This window comes from Myxine glutinosa, chromosome 2, assembly GCF_964187855.1.
Source record: "Myxine glutinosa chromosome 2, kmMyxGlut1.1, whole genome shotgun sequence".
Lineage (NCBI taxonomy): Eukaryota > Metazoa > Chordata > Myxini > Myxiniformes > Myxinidae > Myxine > Myxine glutinosa.
This window is the reverse complement of record NC_136262.1, coordinates 216,612,215-216,636,592: the sequence shown is the minus strand read 5'-3', so window position 1 is coordinate 216,636,592 and position 24,378 is coordinate 216,612,215. Positions and strand designations below refer to the sequence as shown.

Below are 24,378 nucleotides of genomic sequence, written 5' to 3'. Positions count from 1 at the left end.
ACCAACGCACGGTGTCTGCACTCTGCACATTCTTTCCTTATTTTATACCATGTACGACCGGTCGACTAAACACGTATATTACCGATTGGCGCGGCGCAGAAATATTTTTCGCTGATAAGAAGCGCACCAATGAAATCGCCGAGAACAGACAAAGTGGGAACGGGCAAAAATTCCCGCCGTTATATATAGCGTCACGCGTTCGTGGGTGGACGTCATCACGCATATGGGCGGGAAGAAAGCGGCAATTTCACTGAGCGCCATCTTGGGCGTTCCGAGTTGAGGTGGTTTTGTTTGCCGAAACGTTTGTGCTGAAAGCGAGTGGAACAGGAGGGAGGAAAAGTACAAAAGCGAGTGAGCAGAGCGGAGTTTCTTCAGAAAAGGAAGTTTGACGATCGTGTTGATACGTAAGGTACGTTTGTGACTGGGGAAGCGTTCCTTCAGGCGATTAGCGGATCGGAGAGTTAAATTCTTTTTTTAGTGACTGGTAAAACTTTTTATTGTAGAAAATTTGTAACTTTTGTTTGGTGGATTTATCATTTTGATTCCGAGTGCTTGATTATTATTTTTTCCCCTTTTATTTTGCCATTGTTGAAAAGTTCTTCCGATGAATTGAATCGATTCGATTTTAATCGACTGAATACTTCATTTTTTTTTTCCTTACATTTAACTTTGTTAAAATTAGCAAAAGTTGTTTTATATGTTATTCCGATTTTCGATTGGACGTTTTTTCGTTTAAAAACTCATTCTGAACGGTTTTTGATGGGTTTTTTTTTGTTGGCGTTTGAGTCTCCGCTTTAAACTCATCACATACTCGAAGGTTTCCGCCCTTTGAGTATATTAAATTCGTTTATTTATTTATTCCCGTATTTTTTTTATTTTTTATTTTTTTGTATAAAGTTTAGTGGACGAGACGTCTCCCTGACGATGTATGTTCGGCACGTGATTCGTTTCCTCACCTTTACGGATCCATCGTCGCCATGCCGGTGCCTCTGATTCACTCGCGCTCTCCCCCGACCGTTTGTTGAGTCATTCAGGAAGGGCCGAGTTCCCCTAATCCGCCCAGACATTCTCTGGTCGAGAGTGCGCTTGCTCACAGGGTGTGTGTGACATGTGGTCATACTCGACGAGTGCACACCGCCTCTGAGCTTCCGGCTGGAGGTGGAAAAACAAACAACCCAATAGAGGTCTTGGACCGACTTGGAACTGACCTATCCCAGACAGTGACCTTATATGGTGCCGTCTGATTGTGTGAAAATGACGTTCTATCCACTTTCCTAAAATATGTCGTCTGACTCGTTCTGGGTCTGCTTCCAAAATGCTTTCGGTAAAGGCTTTCGAGTTCAGAGCAAGTTTGTACACCCAAACGACACCATCTGTTGAATGCATCGTCATCCAACACACAGGGGTGTCTGTTCATCTCTACGTCCATAAAACCGAGCGGTTCAAAAATATTCCAATTTTTCTTTAATGCTGGATTGGTGACGTCTGAGGTTGTGGACACGTTTCTCAGAGAGGTTCTCGGTTGAAAGGGTCGAAACCTCATTGATTATGATCCGTATGGCCATTGTATCAGGTAGTCGGTGAGCTGTTTTTTTTGATACAAATCATTACCCCCGCCATACAAGATTTGGACATTGTGTTTTCACCGCTGTCTGAACGGGATATCTCGAAGTTATGGACAGATTTGGACGAAACTTAGTGGATTTTAACAAGGACGAAATTATTAGATTTTGGTGAAGATCCAGATCGGAGAATACTTTGTGATTCTTCATTAAGTCATAGGGCCAAAAACGATATATAGCATGATGTCTCGAAGTTGTGGACATATTCGGACAAAACTTGGTGCATGAGTTTGCTAAGTTACAAGAACTGCTTTTGGTTCAGGTCCGGATGCCAGCTCCGACCTATAGGTGGGATACAAAACGTAAACTGTTCAGCCTGGCAGTGGTACGCTCTCCACCGAGTGCTGTTCTTGTAAAATGTTGTGCTGGTCGTGCCCCCTCACCCTAATCTGCTCCCAACAACTCTGGTGGAAATGTGACCATTATAGAACTTGCTGACATAAGCCAAAGCTTGAAATGGTCATTTGCTTGTTACAATTTCTCCTACCCAACCATGCTCTTTTTTTTTTACTCTGCGATCTCTCACGTTTCTTCTCACCCCTCCATCTTATTAAAAGTTTATCAACCCCCCATTTTATATTTGCCAGTCATAATATACAGCATCCCTTCCCCCCCATTTTTCTCTAAAAAATTTTTTAAATCTCACTCCACCTTCAACCCAGTTTCCTTTTGATTACCGCCTGGCAAATCCACAAATGGTGGTTTGGTATTTGTGGCTTCTCTGAAGCCTGGAGATTACAACAGCGCGTGGAAGTTGTGTAGCCATCTACGGTTTGCGACTTGCTGATTTGCCTCTGTAGTTTGTTGTTCTTCTTCCCTTGCCAAATGTTTTTCTTGGCTAAGTAAACTGTCCAGAGAAGCTCATTCATTAGTCATTCGACCTTATTAAAGTGCTTGGATGTTTGGAGTTATTCAGAGCTTTTTATCCTAAACTCCAAAGCAGTTGTAGCTGTGTTTGCTTTTTAAAGTTTTGTTCTGTTTCAGCAAGTTTTTGTCTTCCTTTCCTTTCTGAATGCTCTTTATTAATATTATTCAAAAGTGTTGTTGCTGTACTAGTCTTAGTCATAGGATGATGCCATGCCAGATAATCATGCGTTGTCGTTGGGATCAGTTCTGCACCATCTGCTTTTTGGCTTTTATTATTCTTGCCGTTTGTCCAAGTGTTTCTATATTATTTGTGCTAATATTGAGGTGGTGGTGCCGAGATGGATTGGTCAGCAATGTTATCCTTGGGGACATGGCTTTCAAGTGTCGTTGTTGGGTGAATGTACATACGAAGTGACTGCATTTGTGTAATGTCTTTACCTTGTCACACATCTTATGTTTCATTCCTCATATTTTGATGAAATGCACAATGGACTGCAAAGAGCAAAAATAAATGGTTTTCTTTTCTTGAAAAAAAAAATCATGCGTGTAATCATACTATATGTAATTGGAGTCGTTTGTCTTTGTTTATAAATTTGACATGCCTGTTTAAATATGTTTGACTTATGCACTCCTGAACCACAAGACGGACCTAGAGTTCATAGAACACCTTACCTCACGCAGTGTTGAAGTATATACGTAATTCAATTGACATTAAATAAATAATTTAAAGGTCGTATAAAAAACGTAATTCCAGAAGTTACTGCCATTGATGCAGTGTCATATACACCACCTTATTGCACACATTACATTAGTTGTTCATGCCTGTATTTTGTTTGATGGCCAGACAGGCAGACAGAGTAAATCAACTATCTCATTCCTTTGCGAATGTGTGATTGGGTTGAATTCAGAGCAAAAGTTCTACTAAACTGCATTATTTGTTTTGCAATTCATGTTCTAATTCCTGTTCAAAAGATGAGATACAATTTAAATCGAGTTATATCTCTATCATTAACCAAGCCTGGTGTTGGCTTCGCGGTTAGGGTGCCGGCTTAGGATCCTAGGATCCTGAGTTCGAATCCCGATCGATCGCTGAATTAACACCAGGGGGGTTGACTCAGCCTGTCATCCTTCCGAGGTCGGCAAATTGAGTACCAGCTTGCTGGGATGAATGATCCCGGTGTGTACCACGGTTTAGAATAGGTACACCGTATCCCTGCTCATCGTAAGAGGTGACTAAGGGTTGGTGTCAGGAAGGGCATCTGGCCATAAAAACTGCCTCAAAAAGGGAACCATGAGGTCATGGGCCCCGCAAGGCTAACCCCCGCTTTAGTGGGGAAAAATGGCCTCAAAACGATCATTCATTCATTCATTCATTCTTTACCTTGTCACACATCACTTTTCTCCCATACTAGTTTGTTGAGGGGTAGAGGAGGTGGAGGTTAAGTAGGATGTTAGGGTTTGAATAGCAAGTTGGCTGGTGTTGTGGGAAAAGCATTGTGTGGTTCCTTACGGCGGGGGGGGGGGGGGGGGGTAACTAGGTCATTTATTTTTTAATCCAAGGGTTTAAGCTCATGAAGGAGCGAAAGGACATGAGGATTACAAAGTACCACAAGGTGAGGGGGTATGAGCACAATACAATGAGTAACACTGATGGATTAGCAATGGCCTGTGGAGGAACAGGATGGGCGTGAAGAGATGGATGTGCATAAGGTAGTGTTGAGCAGAACGTTTGAAGAGCTGGAGTTAAGGCAACAGACACGGGAAACTATTGCACAATCGGAAGACCAAGTGGTGATTGAAAGGAGGTGGGTAACCAGCTTTGACTTTGGGATGGTGATTGTTTCTTGGAGCAAAACCAGCTTGGAGCAATGGCAGATGTAAGCTTGTATAAAAGATTGTGGTATGGGAAAGGGATGATTTCATTTCCTTTAATGTAAATATTCCTTGATGGAGGTTTGTCGGCTGATATATGGCACTGATTAATTCCTGCTTGACTTCTGTACTCACCTTTAGCTGGGAGGTTAAAAAAGGTATAAACTTGCAACATACCAGTGGCATTCTGAAATATGATAGCAGTTTGTTAGGAGACCTTGATTTCACAGTCGTCCTTGTTTGTTTTTCCTTGTCTGTTGTTTTGTCAATGTGGCCTTCTGTTCCCTCTTCCATGAGACTCACCTCGGTATTACAAACCCATTGGTGTGATTTATCCATGTGCGGTTTTGATTGCTATTGGTAGTCGAGTTTTACTGCTCAGATAACTAAGGACAGTTTTACAGAGTGCAAACCTTGATTGTGGAAATAACTGCCAGTTGGAAGAGGAAATGCTACTGTTTTGATGTAATCGCCACGACATCTGGTATGATCTTTGAACACTATTTCCATTTGCTTCGGCCTTGTGCTTTTGGCACTTTCCTGTGAAAACAGTGTATCCTGACACATGTTTTAATACTCGATATACTTCTGAGTTCTACTGTAGCTACTCTTATATGAGACATCTTTGAATTTCTACTTCACAGCAGTTTTACATTGCAAATCCAAGTATTCCGCCAGTCACATAACCTTGTGGGGTCGGCTGCAGGAGCGAGATTAGCCCGAGCCCTTCACAAACTGTTTGGCTGAGCCTGACATTTGGCTGGCACTTTTTAGGACCGGAAGTTTTGGAATTTTGTCACGATATTGCCTCCTCGGCACCGTGGGATCTTTGATCTCCACCAGCTGATGCTAGCAGACAAGACACTCGGCTTTGCGTCCGACAGAGATGGCACACCTTGTGATGCACCTATATCCGACAGTTTTGTTTATAGTTGGGTTAGGATTCAAACCTAGGGACTAGATTGTTCTGTACAATCTTGTCTGGTCAACTTGATATCTCAAATTCGTGATATGTTTACCTCTGCCGCCAAAGGTGGGTGTTTTCACTCCTGTCTGTTTGTCCGTTTGTGAACTTGATATAATCAAAATTGTGGATGGATTCGGACGAAATTTGGCAGTGAGGTAGCGTATATGAGAAGGACAAATTTTTTAAAGATTTTGCTGAAGATGCGGATTTGGATCAGGCTACTATAATTTTTTAAGTGATTCTTCACCATTGGGAGATAGGGCCAAAAACTATACATAGCAGAATGTCTCAAAGATTTGGTGTGTGTGTGTGTGTGTGTGTGTGTGTGTGTGTGTGTGTGTGTGTGTGTGTGTGTGTGTGTGTGTGTGTGTGTGTGTGTGTGTGTGTGTGTGTGTGTGTGTGTGTGTGTGTGTGTGTGTGTGTGTGTGTGTGTGTGTGTGTGTGTGTGTGTGTGTCACGAGGAAGAATCTTTTCGATTTTGGTGGAGATCTGAATATGGATTCGGATATGTTATTTCATTTTTTTAAAAATTGATTCTTCACCATTGAGTGATATGGCCAACCAGGCAGAGTGCCGTTCTCGTTTCTGCATGTGGCACCAGGACAGTTTGAAGGTTTATGTGAATCACTACGATTTGAATTGGTTAGAAATGTTGTTTTTTTTGGTAGACTGTTCTGTTAGCAGTTGCTTTGTTTTGTACCGACCAGCTTGCATGTTCATGTAATTCATCTATCTATAATTCCAGTAATCTCTGTGTGTTTGTTTGTCTGTGACCGCTGTTTCTCGACAACCACGGGTCCGATATACTTTAAACTTGCCAGGTATATTGCTGGGGACCCGAGGATGTGCCTTTTCAAGGTTTCATATTAATCGGACAATTACTTACCGAGCTATGTCCAAAAAACGATTCAACCAATCAGAGAGCAGCGAGCTATCGCGTGTGCCGAACACACTCTGCCTCGGATGGCACATTTGAGAGCGTATTCATTTATTTCACGTTTGCAAACTATGTTGGCGTTAAACTATGTTTTAAAACTAATAAAAACCATTTCATGTAAATAGAGGGGGGGGGGGTATTGTCACTGTACTCGCACGAGCAGATGGCGGAAGTGCCTGACCGCCAAGTGAAGTCCGAGCAACTCGCGGTCGAAGGTACTGTAACGGCGTTCGGGCGGGCGAAGCTGCCGGCTAAAGAACGCCAGCGGTTGCCAAGCTCCGTTTTAAAACTAATTAAAACCCCGGGGGGATTGTCACTGTACTCGCAAGCCGTTCGCCGTTCGCTTTGGCGTTGCGAATGGACCAAAACATTTCATGGACCAAACCATTTCATGTAAAGCGTTCGCCGTTCGCTTTGGCGTTGCGAATGGACCAAAACATTTCATGGACCAAACCATTTCATGTAAATAGAGGGGGGGATATAATTTTAGATATAGATATAGTACGGGCATGCCCTAGTTACCTCAATTCCGAAAAGCGAGGTTGAGCAAATGGTTTACTTCTGTCTGTCCATCTGTCCACAATCCCTGGTGTTGGGCTAGCGGCTAGGGTGCCAGCTTAGGATCCTGGGTTCGAATCCCAGTCGATTGCTGAATTAACGCCAGGGGGGTTGACTCAGCCTGTCATCCTTCCGAGGTCGGCTAATTGAGTACCAGTTCACTGGTAATTCCCTGCTTGTCGTAAAAGGCGACGAAAAGGGTTGGCGGCAGGAAGGGCATCCGGCCGTAAAACGTTGCTTCAAAAAGGGGACCGAAAAACAACCACGGTCCCTGAAAAAGGCCAACCCCTGCTTGCGGGGAAAAAATGGCCTCTAATTTTTTTTTTTTTTTTTTTGTCCATCTGTCCACAAACTTGAGATGCAGAAAATAGGGCAAAATGGAGAAGATTGTCATGGGGACCGCAAGGCGAACCCCCGCTCTAGCAGGGAAAATGGCCTTAAAATGCATGTTGTTGTTGTTGTCCATCTGTCCACAAACCTCAGTTTATTATGGAGGAACAACTTTATTTCAATAAAATGTTATTTTGAACACTAATGGGAAACTAAGCTGTAGTGTAAGAGTACTTTGGCTCTGAATTTGACCCGATTGCACATGTGCAGAGTATTGTATTTTATTTTCTGTCTGCTTGGCAGTCAAAATTGAAAATAATTCCAAACAGGAATCTTAGTTTTTCAGGATGTTGTAAAGGATACAAACAATAGGTATGAAGAACTAATGTACTCTGTTAAAATAGGTGGTGTAAAAGATGATGTAACAATGGCGGTATACTTTGGAAATATTTTTTATACGACCTTTAATAATCATTATTTTATTTCAATTGAATTGTACACTTGCACACTGGTTGTGGTAAGGTGTTCTACAAACTCTAGTTTCATTAGTTTGTCATTGGCTGTATCTTATGTCTAATTCTATATGAATGATGTATATGTGGGATTTCTACGAATGTTGCACCGACGTCAACATTTTGCCGAAAACTGACATTTACATGATAAAGTGAGCCGATTCTGATATTAGACCACAAGGTAATTTGTGTAAGTTAGCCAATGCAACATTACTTTTTGCCATTTGCATCATTGGTCATCCCGGAAAACTATCTACTGATGTACACCGTGCATGTGTAAACTATCAACCTGGGCAAAATTGCTCTTGATGAAGAGTAATGCGCACGCTCTTATCGGTATCGGAATGTGGTGCGGTTACTGATACCGATATTTTACAATGGAAGCAATGTTGGCTTGTTGCCGATACGATTATAGGTGCGACACTATTGCTTATCCACCTCTCCTAAACACCACCGCATGCTTCCTCCTTTCAGCTCCAATGGATATCTCCTCCCCTGCCAACTTGTGTGGTATGACAATGTTGCCAAAATCCTAGTGAATATGCATATTAAGTTAATTGTACAAATTTTTGTCCGCCAAATATTTTTCGAAAACAGTCATGATGGCAAAGGGTAAATTAATGCATGTTTACTTCAGAGTTCAGGTCCGATTCAAACACCCGTGTAATTTATTCTTCTGTTGTAGAACCAGGAAAACCTTGCTCCTGATTTATATTTTATCATAATCCATTTGTTTGTGCTCCCATTAAAATGCACTATTTCTATGCTATGACCCCAAGTGTTAGTCCTATTTGCTGTTGGTCCCCATTTGCATGCAAGATGTTGAGGGGACATGGATTGGTAAGGATGAAAATGTTTGTCACCTCTACCTACATGATAGACGAGAGTGCCACTGACAAACCTCGTGTCACATTATTCTACATGGTCTCCATCCTCCAATGTATTATGTCTATTGCTTTAACAACTAGAATGGCACTCTGTGGAGAGCAAGCCTCTGCCTGGTTGGCCATATCACTCAACGGTGAAGAATCACTTTAAAAAAAATTTATACTAGCTGGATCTGGATCCGTATCTTCATGGAAATTGAATCTATTCTTCCTTGTCACACACACAATCTGTCCAAGTTTCGTCCAAATCCGTCCATAACTTTTTGAGTTATTCTGCTATGTATCGTTTTTGGCCCCATCTCCCTAGATGGTGAAGAATTGCTTTTAAAAATTCTAGTAGCCAAATCTGGATCTTCACCAAAATCTAATCATTTTGTCCTCGTCACATGAGCTACATCTCTGCCAAATTTCGTCCGAATCCATCAACTTTTTGAGATTTTGTTCACAAATGCACAGACTGGTGAAAACATAACCTCCATCCACCTTTGGTGGTGGAGGTAATTATATCTCAGCGCAGGAGTGGGTATGGTGTTGTTGACCTCTTTGGTGTATGTGAAACATCTTTGAGCTTGGTGGATTTCATGCTCATTTTTTGACAAGTTGAGATTTAAACCTCCTGCCATGGCTATGTCCTTAATGCAATATGCTGTTTGTGGTTATTTCTTTTTAATTCCTAAAATAAATCGTTGAGTTACTTGGTATTTGATGACACCAGTAAATGAGATTGTAACTTGGCAATTGGCCTCGTCCCTTTTACTTTAAAAGTTGCTAGCACTGTAGCAACTTTTGGGACGGCTTGTATTGATGCGCTTTACTTAAATAATTGCCCTCAAAACAAGTGCAAAATTAGAAATGCTCAAAACTAGGCCATGCATCTAAATACGTTTTAACTAACACCACATTGTGGTTATCATTAGCTTATCTGGAATTGGAATTCCAGATGAGGTATTGTCGGGCGCAGTCAGTCCATCGGTCTCCTGTTTCAACTTCTCCGGCCAAACTGCTGGGCCGATCCGGCTGAAATTTGGCTGCAAGGTTCCTCTCCTGACTGGTAATGGGGATTGCAAAGCTCGTTCCTGTCACCTGACTGTCGGTCAAAATGGTGGACTTGGTAAATTCCTTCAAAAATCGTTTCCAGACTCACCAGTCAGTGCTGCCAAATTTTGGTTGCAGCATTAGGCCATGGTAGGGATCAATTGTCTCGGTCATGCCGATCATGTGACAAGAAGTGTCAAAATGGGCAACTTGGTCAATTCTTGGGAAAGACGTGTACATTCCTTCACAAATCTTCTCCAGACCCACCAGTCAGAATGCTACCAAATTTGCATTGCATTAGGCCCAGCTGCAGGTACAGTGGTATTTTTTTAAAACTTTTTTTTTAACCCCATTTCATCACGTCCTGATTTCTGCTCCTGAAACACCCATGGGTACATTCAAAACCGAATTGCGAATTGAAAGACGACATTACTATCAATTCCATGGACCAGTGAAGATTGGTACAAGTCAAGGTGGAGATTTCCAATTGATAAAGCAGGTGGAGAACATGAATGGCACTCCATTGAGTGCATACCTCTGTCAGGCTGAGTGGTTTGTTTTGTATATCACTGAGATGCTGAATCTGCATCCAGACCTTGATCAAAATGTAATCTGCTTGTTCTCGTTATCTACACAACTTGATCAACCAAGTTTTGTTATAATCCTTCCAACTTTTTGAAATACTGTACCGTCTTTGCTCCTCTCAATGGTGAAGAATCACTTAACTTCTCGGATTTGGATTTTTCACCAAAAATTGAATACAATTGTCCTTGCCACACGCGCAACCTCTCCACCAAATTTCATCTGAATCCATCCATAACATTTTGAGATATCCTGCTCAGACGAGCAAACATTCAGGGGTGAAAATATAACCTGTCTGCTTTCAGTGGAGGGAATAATGGAGGTAATTAATTTTCTCAACACGCATGCACCTCTTCACCTGAAGTAGGTCCAGCTTCCTCCTTTTCTCTTGCTTTAGTTGCCAGCTTGTGTGCCTCACTGTTTAAAAAAAAAAAAAAAACGTTTATGAATGCCATCAAACTATTTCGTGAATGTGGTACCAACCTTTATTCAATCCATGTAATCGTTAATGATCCACAAGGCTGAGAGCGAAAGTAATGTTGTGATGCTCCTGCCTGGAGGTTTTGTTTTACTTGTGTTATTTGATGTTCCACATCAGTGGCCCATGTTAAGAATTTAATTTATTGTCCAAGGGAAGGATTGGTATTTGGCATGAGCAGTCGCATGGTCACTCACTCACCCTGCCCCTCCTCCCCAACCTAGAGTAAAGCACAGAGTTCTGGGAGGGATCTCTGGTAGAGGATGACATTGTTGGCAGCAAGAGGTGGTGGCTGAACCGTTTCCGTTTTAAATTGATAAATGAGTGGGTTGATGGAAACTTCAGCAGTTGACTGCAAAACCTTATCTGCAAAAACAAAACTGTACCAGACTGCAAAAACATTTTGCTTTTCTTGTGTGACTGACTTGTTTCCACAATGGAGGCCACATGAAAAGTAGATGGCTGTGCGTTTCCTCGAGCGGCTTCAATGGGCATTGTCGCTAATTGTTTTTCTACACTTGGGGAAAGTTAGTCTGTTGAATGAAAAGTAGGTAGGTTTGTCTCTCTCGCTCACCCCCCTTCCCCCCCCCCCCCCCAAAAGCACAGTGAGATGTAGCCGTCAGACTGGGCCACAACATTCTTCTTTTTTTTTTGGGGATTCTTCACTATTGAGAGGTCCAAAAGGTGATATACTGCATATTTCAAGGTTGTGGACAGTTTTTCACAAAACTAGGTGACGAATTGGTTCGGTGACTAGGACGAGCAATTGGATTTTGGTTCAGATCCAAATACAGATCTGGCCCATCAGTGGGCTCGAAATCGTAAACTGTTAAGCCTGGGGGGGAGGGGGGGTGTGGTGGTGGTGTGGTGGAGGTGGAGGTGGAGGTGGGAGAGGGTGAGGTGGGGTTCATTGAAGAAAGCATTCCATTCAAAACTGATTATGAACAGCTGGCTTCGCAAGCACGAGGTAGCTGATTGGTAACTAAACACATCCCGGTTTTCGTCCCTTTCAGTTTAGTGTTAAACCCCCGCCCCCCCCCCCCTTCCTTCCTGGTAGGGGTGCCCCACAAAATGCCACATTCACTACAACCTCCATGTGACCCTTTGTTGAGATCAGATAACTAATGACTGAATGTATTGCGGTCAAAAAAAAAAAATCAGACTGCCAGATGCCAAATTGCATATTTTACTATGATTAAATTTGTTATTATTAATATTACAAGCACTGTAATTGTACCAAATGTTTATTATTAATATACACTAGCTCCTTATCCCAAGTGTTCAGGACACCAATGTCCATCACCGTCAAGTTTGTTAATGGAATGTAAAAATGTACAAATCATTTGGATTAACTTGGCAATCTGCTCGTTTCTTGGCTTGATCTCTGATCGACACACCTTTTGTTCCAGCAATGATTGGTGCAAATCGCTGCCTTGTGAACAGGAACTGTGTCCTGGAGTCATCTCTGGAGAGCTGGGTACTTGTAAGGTTCCCATTGTGCTCTACAGTATAGCTAGTCGTGCAATCAGTGGAACGTTAATTAATTATGAGTGTGTTTGTAGCATACGGTCAATAGTGAAGTGGGAAGTTCCCTTTTTAAATGTTCACAGGATACGAGTGTGTTTGGAGAAATCGTGGGAAAGCTTGTAATGAAAAATATACGGACCTTGTTCGCATTTTTGTGAACCACTTTATTCAAATGTCCTTCATAAAAACTTCAAATCTAAGTTTATTTTTCAACTTCTTTGATACTTTGAAACAAGTTGAAACCGACTCGCATGGTATTTGGAGAGATATGTTCTTTCAGATGCGTGCATGATCACGCATGTGTATCGATAGGCCTATTGTGGTTGAAAGATCAAATACAACAACACAACATGCATTTTAAGGCCATTTTCCCTGCTAGAGCGGGGGTTAGCCTTTTCCCATGACGATCTTCTCCATATGTAGTTGTAATTGTAATGGTTCGCTTTTTGAGGCAATGTTTTTATGGCCGGATGCCCTTCCTGACGCCAACCCTCTAGTCGCCTCTTACGACACGCAGGGATACGGTGTACCTATTCTAACCAGGGTACACACCTGGGAAAGGTCAAATGTAGTCTTGAATTCAATTTGAATTTTGGAGGGAACTGTTAAATGCTTTGATAACACCAGTTCTTTACAACCTTACTCATTTGTTTGAAAACCTGCTTGAAAGTATGTCGTTGTTAATATGAAGTTTGTCCCTGCATTTAAAGTTCTCAAAAAGGCTAATGTTCATAATGCAAGTTGAGGGGAAAAGGAGGGTGGCCAGGAAGGTAACTAAGCAAGAATGTGGCTGCACCTTGCAAATTGATTTGGAAAGCAAAATTTGCTTCATCGGGAGGTGAAAGTACGGCAAATTCATTTTGTCAGAAAAGTGTAGGGTTACTCATGTGAAATATCAGAACTTGTCAATTCAGTTTTTTTTTTTGTTTGTTTTTTTTTGTATACAAGATCGAGGCTCGTGAAAGAGCGAACATTAATCACACAGAAAGACAAACAGACACACAAAACAAATAACATCGGGAGCGGTAGACAAGATGGGGAGAGAGGGGGAAGGAGACACACAACATTTGAGAGCAGGGACCGAGAGACATGGAAACATGGAGACATGGAGACATGGAGACATGGAGACATCGAGACATCGAGACATCGAGACATCGAGACATCGAGAGAACTGTGGGAGGGAGAGGGCTTTGGGGGAAGGCATGGGAAGGGGGGGGGGGGGGGTGGGAGAGGTATAAAACATATGGACACTGCCAAGACTTCCAGGAAAGAAGTTGGAATTTCAAACAAGGTGGATCTGGGGTGAATTAGTGGGGGTAGAAAAGATCAAGGTTTTGGATGGGGGAAGATAAGAGATGGTGGTGAACAGCTGTTTTGAAGACCTGGAGGGAGGAGTGTGATTGAAGTGAGTGTGGGAGTTTGTTCCAGAGGCGGGAGAAAAGAGGAATGAAAGAGTGAAGGTGAGCAGAGAGCCGAGATTTCGGCAGTTTAACCATCAGAGGGTGGCTGGCAGATCTTGTGCGACCTGTAGGAATATTTGGGGGACAGAGCACAGAGAGAGCTGGGGGAGCAAGGCCGGAGAAGAGTCGGTAGAAGACAGAAAGACCACCTACCTGCCTGCGGTGAGTGAGTGAAAGGCCCTCAGAGATAGCTTCATCGCGGGAGATTCCAATGATTCTGAAAGCTTTGGATTCAACAGCGTGAAGCCGAGCCAGGTGTGAGGCAGGAGCACCAGCCCATAGGGGAGAACAGTATTCCATTGAGCTGCGGATGAAAGCCTTGTATGTGGTGAGGAGCTCAGGTGTGCCTAGGAAGGACTTCGCACGACGGAGGATGCCCAGTCGGCGACTGGCTTTGGAGGCCAGCTTGGAAATGTGGTTTTCCCAAGAAAGATCATGGCAGATGGTGAGACCCAAAAGCTTGAGCGACAGAACTTCTTGGAGAGGATTGTTGAGAAAGTAGATGGGAGGGTTGTCCAGTCGATCTTTTCGGAGAGACATAGTAAGAGTGTGAGATTTGTCAGGATTTAAAGACATGTTCCACATGTTTGACCAGTCTGATTTTGTCCAGGTCTTCAGAGAGTGAGGAGGCTGCAGACTGCCGATCTGAGGGAAGAGGAATGGAGCGGCAGAGAGTGGAGTCATCAGCAAAGAGATACAGAGGATTTTCCAGAGAGTCGGAGAGATCATTGATAAAGACCAGAAAAAGCACAGGGCCCAGCACACTGCCTTGGGGAACTCCAGCCTGAACGGGAAGGGGAGATGAGAGAAATCCATTCAGGGCCACACGTTGACTACGACCAGAGAGGAAGTCCGCAAGCCATGCATGGAGATTTCCATGGATACCATAGGAGGAGAGTTTGGTGAGCAGAGCTGGGTGCCAGACCGTATCGAAGGCACGTGATATGTCAAGGGAGACAGCTCTGATTTCCTGTTTGGCATTGAGGACCTCCATCCATTGTTGAGACAGCAGAAGCAGCATGTCCAGAGTAGTGACCTGGTCTTAAACCGAATTGATGATCAGAGATCAAGCCATTGGAGAAGAGGAAAGATTTCATATCCGAAGCAATGATGGATTCCATGACTTTGCTGATAATTGGGAGCAGGCTGATTGGTCTGTAGTTGCAAGGATCTGTTTTTGCACCTTTTTTGTGTAAAGCGGTAATGTTTGCTGATTTCTAGGATGCTGGCAGATGACCTTGAGCAAAAGATAGGGTGAAAAGAACAGAGAGAGGGTGAGATAGAGCGGCAGAGCAGGATTTTAGGACCCGTGGGCTGATGCCATCTGGTCCAGTTGCAGAATCCGAGTCGAGGTTTGACAAAAACTCCTCCACCTTGTCAGGAGAGAAGGTCACAGAGTCCAGGAGCAGTTTGGTTCGACTGGGAAAGGTGGGAACAGAGAGAGATGGGTTTGGGACTAAGGATTTTGAGGCAAACAGAGTTGAGGCATTCGGCTTTGTCACGTGCGATGTCAACTGTGTGGCCATTTGAGGTAAGGGAGGGGATGAAGGGGGAACAAACACCAGAAACGGATTTGACCAGACGCCACCAGGATTTGGAGGAAGGAGACAGGTTTGAGAGTTCATTCTTGAGTGAGGAGAGATAGTGCTTCCTGGCACTCCTGAGGGTAGACACACACTTGTTCCGAGCTTGGTGGAAGGAACTGAGATTTCCTTCAGTTGGATTAGCCTTCCAAGAGGCAAAGGCAAGTTGTTTCAGGGCAACTGCCTCACCACAAGATTCAGTGTACCATGGACGGGAGGAAGGGTAAGGCAACTGAAGGCGAGATGGGATAAATCTGTGCATGAGAGAGATCAGTTTGCTTTGGAAGAATTCCCAGGAAGAATTGATGTCAGAGGCAGTGGAGATGGGAGACCAATCCAGATGATTGATGGCTGCTTGAAGACCGTCCCAGTCGGCCTGAGTGAAATGCCAGACTCGTCGACGCTGAGGAGGCTCTCTGAGAATGGCCAGAGAGATGTCCACTTTGACAAGCACATGATCAGCAGAACCGATTGGAGCAGAAGATTGATTTTTAACTATTTGGAGAAAGAAGAAGCTCTAACAACCAACACCTCACCAAACTCGTGTCGCAGATCGCGTTCTACGATTTGAACCAAGCCCTCGTCCATCCATTACATTTTGTCAGTGAGTGACGATGACGGTATGTTGCACAGACCATTTCATCGGAAGCTGGGAAAAAACGGCCAAATCGAGCAGAAAATATACGATTTAAACGAGTGAAAGTTCCCCAATACTAAGACCTGGGGTTTAGAGAATGCCTGTCTGCAATCACCTGCAACTGCCAATTAGGAGGATCTTGCCAAGAATGGCTTTTATGGCCAGTATTCCAAGCTCTTGACGAACGCTGCAAGGAGTTTATTGAAAGTCGATATATATTTTAAAGACTATACTCGAACTGGTGTATAGTACACACTTCCCGGTGTGTACCCTGGTTTAGAATAGGTACACTGTATCCCTGCACATGATAAGAGGCGACTAAGGGTTGGCGTCAGGAAGGGCATCCGGCCATAAAAACATTGCCTCAAACAGGGAACCATGATTGTCATTGGGCCCGCAAGGCTAACCCCTGCTCTTGCGGGGAAAATAGCCTTAAAACGATCATTCATCATTCATTCATTCACTCAAACTAAAAATAATTAATAATAATAAACCTTTTGTGCCTAGTTTCTAGGATTATGTCAAATCCTGGAGCTTTTGACAGGTCTTCATTTTTGTTTCATCTTTAAGAGACTTGGGGATGTATCTTCAAGAAGTCGTGTATTGTTTATACTGCCGATGTAAGCACAGCCAACATTTGTATGTAATATATAGGATAATTCTTCCTTTTTTGTCCCCCGTCGCTCAGCGGAGCGAAAGGGGGACTATGGCTTTCCCCTCCGTCCGTGTGTCCATCCGTGCGGGTGTGCGTGCGTAAGCGAAGGACCGCATTCGAATTTGGTGTGTGGGTGCAACCCACGTCAAAATCCAATATGGCCGCCGCCATGTATGTCTGATGCCATGTATGTCTGATGCCATGTGTCTGAACCTTGTAACCTGCATATCTTGAAAAATAAGCGAAGTACCAACTTCTAATTTGGTGTGGGTGTATCTCGGCATAAGGCCGAAAGCTATTGAAAATTGGGTCGGCACGTCAAAATCCAAGATGGCCGCCACCATATATATGTCAAACTTGTGAGCGAAATATCTCGAAAAATAAGCGAAGTACCAACGTCTAATCTGGTGTGTGGGTGTATCTGGGCACAAGGAAGAACGCTGTTTAAAATGGGGTCGCCACGTCAAAAGCCAAGATGGCCGCCGCCATGTGTCAAACTTGAGATGAATATCTTGAAAAATAAGCAAAGTACCAACTTCTAATTTGGTGTGTGGGTGTATCTCGGCATAAGGAAGAACGCTTTTGAAAATTGGGTCGTCATGTCAAAATCCAAGATGGCCGCCACCATATATATGTCTGAACCTTGTGAGCGAAATATCTTCAAAAAAAAAAGCGAAGTACCAACTTCTAATCTGGTGTGGGTGTATCTCGGCACGAGCAAGAACGCTGTTTAAAATTGGGTCGCCACATCAAAATCCAAGATGGCCGCCGCCATGCATGTCTGATGCCATGTATGTCTGAACATTGTAACCTGCATATCTGAAAAATAAGCGAAGTACCAACTTCTAATCTGGTGTGTGGGTGTATGTAGGCATAAGGAAGAACGCTATTGAAAATTGGGTCGCCACGTCAAAATCCAAGATGGCTGCCGCCATGTAAGTCTGAATCTTGTGCGAAGAATATCTTGAAAGATAAGCGAAGTACCAACTTCTAATTTGGTGTGTGGGTGTATTTCAGCATAAGGAAGACCGCCATTGTAAAGTGGGTCGCCACGTCAGAATCCAGGATGGCCGCCACCATATATATGTCTGAACCTTGTGAGCGAAATATCTTGAAAAATAAGCGAAGTACCTTCTGGTGTGGGTGTATCTAGGCATAAGGAAGAACGCTTTTGAAAATTGGGTCGCCATGTCAAAATCCAAGATGGCCGCCTCCATGTTTGTCTGACCCTTGTGAGCGAAATATCATATCATAGCATGTTTTCTGCGTGTTCCACTTTGTCAACTCACTTCCCTGACGGGGGACCTAGGCGTAACGCTTGTTATATATTTATTTTCTAAAAGGGAAATATGAAGCGACGTGTAATCATAGCCCCTTAGATTTATTTTATCGAGCAATGAAGGCTCGTGGTGAAGTTTGCATACCCATTCCATGTCGGATGCATTGGCAGACATCAGTGCAATTTGCTCTGAATTTGCAAGGCATTTGTAGCCAATGGACAAATCAGCATATTGTATGATTTGAACCTGAGTTCTCTATCATTAAGCCTGGTGTTGGCTTAATGGTCAAGGTGGCTGGCTTGAGATCTCAGGGTCTTCAATTCAAGCTCCTGTCGTGCCGTTGAATTAACACCACGTGGGTTGACTCGGCCTGTCATCTTTCCGAGGTCGGCAAAATGAGTACCAGGCTTATTGGGAAGAATGTACCAAATATTTGAATACCCTACATCAGGAGTGACGACACGTCCAAGATTGTGCCCAATAGCCTCAAACTGCTTCGGCAGCCCTTTGCATCTGAAGGTGCAAAAGGAGTAGTATTATTCTTCTTGATATCATTAGGCTGTTCAAGAGGCCCATGAGCCACCAGGTAAGGTGAACTCACAAAAAATACTGGTGAAGAACTGGTTATGGATGTTTATTTATTTATTTCCCCCCCCCCCCCCCCCCCACTCCCATGGCTATGGCATTTTGATATATATTTTAATATATAGCTTTGTTTTGCCTACCTCGTATAAAAACTTGATTGCACTAGCTTTACCAAGAATAGTCCTGTGTACGTTTTCAAGGTTCCGAGGCAGATGGAAGAAATGCTTTCTTTTCTTCCCATAACCACTGGTGTTAGCATTAACACACTATAGTCGTCTGTTTGACATTTCAAATGCTCAACCTTGAGGGTGGGAGGCGTCTGTTCTTCCTCCCACCCCTCCCCCAGCAACAATATTACTTTTCTCGCCTGATCGGCCCCTGCATGTTTTTATTTTTTTCAAAATTGCCCACGTGCTGTCGTTTGCTAGATATTGGCACAAGACCTATTTCTGATTCTGGTGGCTGGCCTCTGAAAGAGGTAACTGTCTTGATAAACCACAAACATGTTCTCCTGTGGTCAGTTTGTACAGTATTGACTGAAAAGTTCAGTTCACGGCACACATGAGTGCAGTTACTTGGACAGTCATTTATTATATATAAATGACTGTGTGTTTGTTGCAATATATATTGCAAAAAGTGCAATATATATATATATATATATATATATATATATATATATATATATATATATATATATATATATATATATATATATATATATATATATATATAATGTGTGTTTGGTTTTGAAATTACTTGGAAAATAAAGAAAATGATTCTTTAATGTCGTGTAGTCTTTCATAACTTGTTTGTTCGCAAGTTGTGTTGTCTAAATTCGTTTTTTGGGGGGCTTTTTTTTTTCTTCCCGTGGAGAATTATGGGAAAACAAGGTGTGACAAGAGTTCCAAACTGACATGCAAACAGGAGATAATAGCAGTTATTAATAATAGATGCCAATGGATTTGATAAAGATGAGGATAATATGAGCAAGCGAAGCAGCTGTTGTATGAGTCAAGTGCACCACTTAAGGATGACAAAGTTCAGATTAAAATGCATTCCCAATAAATGTTTGTGTACTTGTAGCGATGCAAACAAAAAGAATGCAGTCCCTTGACCTTGAATGGTGTTTTCTGCTTATAACAACTTGAAGAAAGTGCATCAGCTGCCGTCAAATAGCTTTTATTTAATTATTTTGTGAGGCCTGTGTGTGTGTGTTGTAAATGAAAGTTTTTCAAGGTTTGTTACAGTTCTGAGAAAGTTCACTCATTTGTACTGTGAAAACCTTGAAGCCTTTGTTCAACAAATGATTACAAATTTGCATTAATTCACTTTGTACTTGCAATGATAGTAAAGAGCAAATTATTTAGATTTTGTGTGCATGTATTGTGCAGGCTTTGGCCTTGGAAATATCTTGTAACAGTTGGGTTTGCAGCCACGTTTTTGCCTTGCTTGAGGAGTATCTTGGTCCCGCACGCAGTATGCCCACTGACCGCTTTCTGCCTCCAACCTTGGGATTCGGCCTGTGAGGTTCTTTGCCAACGGCCCTTTCCTGCACTTTTCACCTGGGTGTGTTGCTTGGTGTGTCTGCAAATTAGGAATTCCATGAGATGAGCTGTGGCCAAATTTATCCAGCTATTTGTAATCTCGAGCCAGTGTGGGCGTGCTTGGGACAATGGCCAGATTATACCGAATGGCCTCTGCCCCACTGGACCTGCTGTGCTTGGCCAATGTCCAGTGTGAAAGTGCAGACATGACACTATGACAGGAGAGATAACATGATGCTGCTTTTCTTGCTAGAGATCGGATAAACCTCAAGGTAAAGACTAAGGACAAGGAGATTAATGATTGTTGGTAAGGTTGTGAATGTTTCAACTTGTGTATTTGCCTGCTGTAAATTATTATTTTCTTTCCAACTTGCCTGAATAATGTCTCGCACTTTTCAAACGGTATGCTGTCCAACATCTGTATTGGGAGTGACATCTTGAGCTTGTCTGTGCTGCTAAAGTCTTGTGATGCAATTTCCCTGTTCAAATTTGTGTTAAAACCTCACCCGTTGGATGTTTGCATTCACCTGGTGGATCACAAGATGCCTGACTATCACAGCCAACTTTTCTGAGCAACTGTGGCTCTTGCTTAACAAGGAATTATCCTATAGACCGGTGGGGTTGAAGCCTGAGGCCTACCCAAACTGTGCTTCAGAATGACTCATGCCGATAGGCTACAACCTTTTGACCTTTGATGCTTTTAATAGTCGCTGTTGGTATTTTTCACACTGAGAAAAGTTGTAGGGAATTCATGGTGATTGTGAATATAACATTCATGCTGGTTTGGAGCAGTTTTACCTCACGTTTTACCTTACGAGCAGAGCATTATTTAACTACCTAACGGGTTTTTTTAAATAGTTTTTTTTTTCCCGAATTATTGTCCGATTTCACTCTAGATTTTGACATAATTACTCGTATTTAAGCCATGATTTCTGATCGAAAAATGTTGAATCAGATTTCAAATATCAGCTTTTATGAAACCTATACGATAATCTTACCAGGAGCCAATCAGTGCACCTAGCCTCAGATGGCCAATCAGCGTAACGGAACAGACGAACGGACAGCCGTTCTTGTATGTATACATGTGCATCTTCTTGCTATAATTCACCAAATGTCCGTCTGTCCGTTCGAAGGTACCGCAAAAACGGCTGAACCGATCGCAACGATATTTTGGGTGGGTATTACTGGGACCCCTCGGAGTAAAATAGGCTATATTGTTTTTCCATTATTTTTTTTTCCCCCCCAATTTTTCAGTTTTTTCACACGATGGAATAATATTTACCGATTATGAACAGTGATGTGGCTTTTATTGAAATTCTACAAATACTGTTTAGATTTTGATGAGAATTACGAACCTGCCGCGAATGCCGAAGTGGACAGATTGCAGGCAATGCGCGGGTTTGATAATATCCCAATACAACTGTCATTCCATCGTAATGTTTAAACGTTAATCGTGTTAATCGTTTTGTTGAAGTATCGATGGATGATTGGAATTGAGTGAATACAAGTGCGATTTTGAATTCGTAATTGTATTCACCCACCTGTACGGAACTTCACATCAGGAATTAAATATTTGTTTGTCACGAATGTTGTTAAAAGTTTATTATATCAATGTGTATTTATGATTGGAGTTATGCTGTTTGGAATGAAAAAAGAGATATCGAGTTCAAGTGAATGACGAAATGCAGTGACGGTTTTACGTTCTAAACGTGAAATTTGCGGGTCACCATATGCAGATTCACCATTGACTGGGAATGGAACACACGTACCCGTTTGCGAACGGGTACGTTTTTCATGGAAGTCCTTCACAAACTTGCTGTCCATGTCTGATGTGTGACTGAAGGTGCTCCAGTAATGTGGAATTTATTGGTTTCATGCTTTAGCATTCGCTGTTTCTGCATTTTCTGTTTGCTTCTGGCCTCCAACCCGTGCGTAGCATGGGTACCTCACTAGTCTATATAATACATACTAGTAAAAATGACTGGATTGGAACAGTTTGACGGTACAGCCTCGTGAGCATGCCAGTACGAAGCCTCGGCTTGGCGTCAGGTGTGCTTTTATCTTTTATTTATCTATTTTTAGTTCTTTGCTATTAGACATCACACAGATGTAAATGAACACTCGTTTTATTCTGCGTGGATTGCACATCACGTCTAGCGAATTTCACCTCCCTGCACCTTGTATTTATTATTTAAAATAAAAAAACCCTTCTGTACACCGCCCTTGAGGCTTGCGTTTTAAGCTGCCATCTACAATTCCAATAGAAGCAACATGATTACTTTTGCGGAAAATGTTGTTAGTTTGTTTTATCCCCAAAAATTGTGCACATTCACGTCAAAGATTGGCATTTAAAACCTGACTCAAATCGTCCTTGTGAAGAGGGGCAGGCATCCGACATCTGTACAAACGCACAAACTGACATGGTTTTATATGGAGTGTGCAAGGCCATGCCTCTGCAGTGACGTGTGGTGAGGGTATTGTAGTGATCTGATCCATGCATTTGTATATATAAATATATATATCCACATTTTTTTTCTTAGAAGACAATCTTGTTGCAGCTTGTGCAGAAGTTTTATTAGTGTTGCTGCATAATCTATTGGTAAACTGCACAGAACTTAAATATATGGTGGCATTATTCTGATAGGTGTGAAGATTGCATAATAAATTTCTTCTTAAAATATGATTGGTTTGCTTGGAAAATGGGTTTGGGCAGATTGATGTACAAATTATGCACTAGTGAGAAGTAGAGGTCAAACGAGGTTCTTTCTACTTTTAAAGATCAAATGGGAAAAATATTGGCTGAAGAGGTTGTGTTGGTGCAAGTATGCTCAGTCCTGGTACAAGGACAAATGTGCTTTGTGCACACCTACCTACCCCTCCAAGGATTTTGAAAACAAACCTTTGTAAATGTGCATTTGTGATCACCCAGCACGTCAGTCCGTTAAACGGTCGTCCTTTCTGGTCTTGCACCCTATCCTCTTTCTGTGCTTTGTGGCCACCACCAGGTTTGTGTAGAATGGACACTCTACCAGCAACTGCCTTTGTATAAATAAACTCCTTAAATCCAGGATCACTGTTCACCTCCACTCATTCATTTATCTTTTTCTCTCCACCTGTGGAATCAACTTCCACATTCTATTCAATCTCCTTCTCCTTTCCAGGTCTTCAAAGACTGCTGTTCACCACCATTTCAGAAAACCTTAATCCAAAACCTTGGTCTTTCCTACTTGTTGATACTCATTTACCCCAGCCTACCTGAAGCCATCCTACTTCCAAATTTCTATTTTTTTTTCCCATTCTTGAGTTTCATGTTGTGTTCATCTTGTCCACCCCATGTCATTTCCTGCCTCTTCTCCCCCCCACCTCCCCAATCCCTCCCCACAGTTTGTCCAAGTCTATCTCTATTTTGTTCTTCGCCTCTGCTGTTGGTGTTACCCCCTGCCCCCTCCCCCGTATATTTTTGCCCTGGCATGTACTGATCCGTTTGGTGTGCTAGTTTTTCCAAGCCTTGCCTTTGTTTTACTTGACTGGTAAAATTAATTGGCGTATGAGCCTTGACTGATTTAAAAAAAGACCAAAGGTATAACAGCGGCATAGCCGAGTTTGTAAAATATTGTTACGGACGCGGTTAAAGATGTTATATTTGCCGAGCGGAGGCTCCGCGACCGAACAGTTATTCCCCGACTAAAACCCGATTTACCCCAAACTTTGGCCGGATCGCGCCACTGCTATTCAATCGGGAAAACTCTAAAGCGACCGAATGCAAAGAGGAAAAGGAATAAGACGAGAAAAGGGTTGAAAATACTACTAAATTTATTTACTATTTACAGGCTCAAAATAACCAAGGAAGAAGGAAGGATAAGAAAATAATTTACAGAAGATATTAGAGACACAGTGCAACGCTAGCTTACCTACAGTCTTAATTAACCCAGGGACAGAACAAACAAGGACAGACTCACGCGGGGAATGATAGGACTGGCAGGAGGTGAATGGCTGGAGGGAGAGGAAGGTCCACGGGTACTGCAGCACGATCGGCGCGTTTAGCAGCCGTCGTTCTTTCGCAGCCCTGCTCAAGAACTGCCGTCAAGGCCCCAAGCTGCTGTGGCTGCTGCTGTGGCTCGAGCTGCTGTAAATGCAGTTTCGGTGGCTCGAGCTGCAGCTCAACTCTGGACTTCTCTCGGACTCGACTCAAAGCGCCTCTCTTGGACTCAACTCAAAGCGCCTCTCTTGGACCCAACTCAAAGCGCATCTCTTGGACCCAACTGCTTGGACTCCCTCTCGTCTCCGCTTGGGAACGCCCCGCCGGCGGGTTATATAGGCCCCGCCCCTCAACCTTTTCGAACCTCCCCCAAACGTTCTCTCTCCGCCCTCTCGAGCCAAACCCCTGGCTCATGGTTGGTCGAGTGGGGCGGGCTCACTCCTCCCCTCTATGACGAGGTGGAGACACGCCTTTCTTCTCC

The 24,378-nt window shown here is 42.9% G+C and overlaps 1 protein-coding gene across 1 annotated transcript in view; it reads left to right on the top strand.

Moving 5' to 3' along the window:
- Positions 1-207: 207 nt before the first annotated feature.
- Positions 208-24,378, top strand: part of LOC137420837 (radixin) — a 67,510-nt gene continuing 43,339 nt past the window's right edge. Inside the window, exon 1 of the mRNA XM_068106273.2 lies at positions 208-409. The gene's annotated coding sequence lies outside the window, so the exon portion shown is untranslated. The remainder of the gene's footprint in view (positions 410-24,378) is intronic.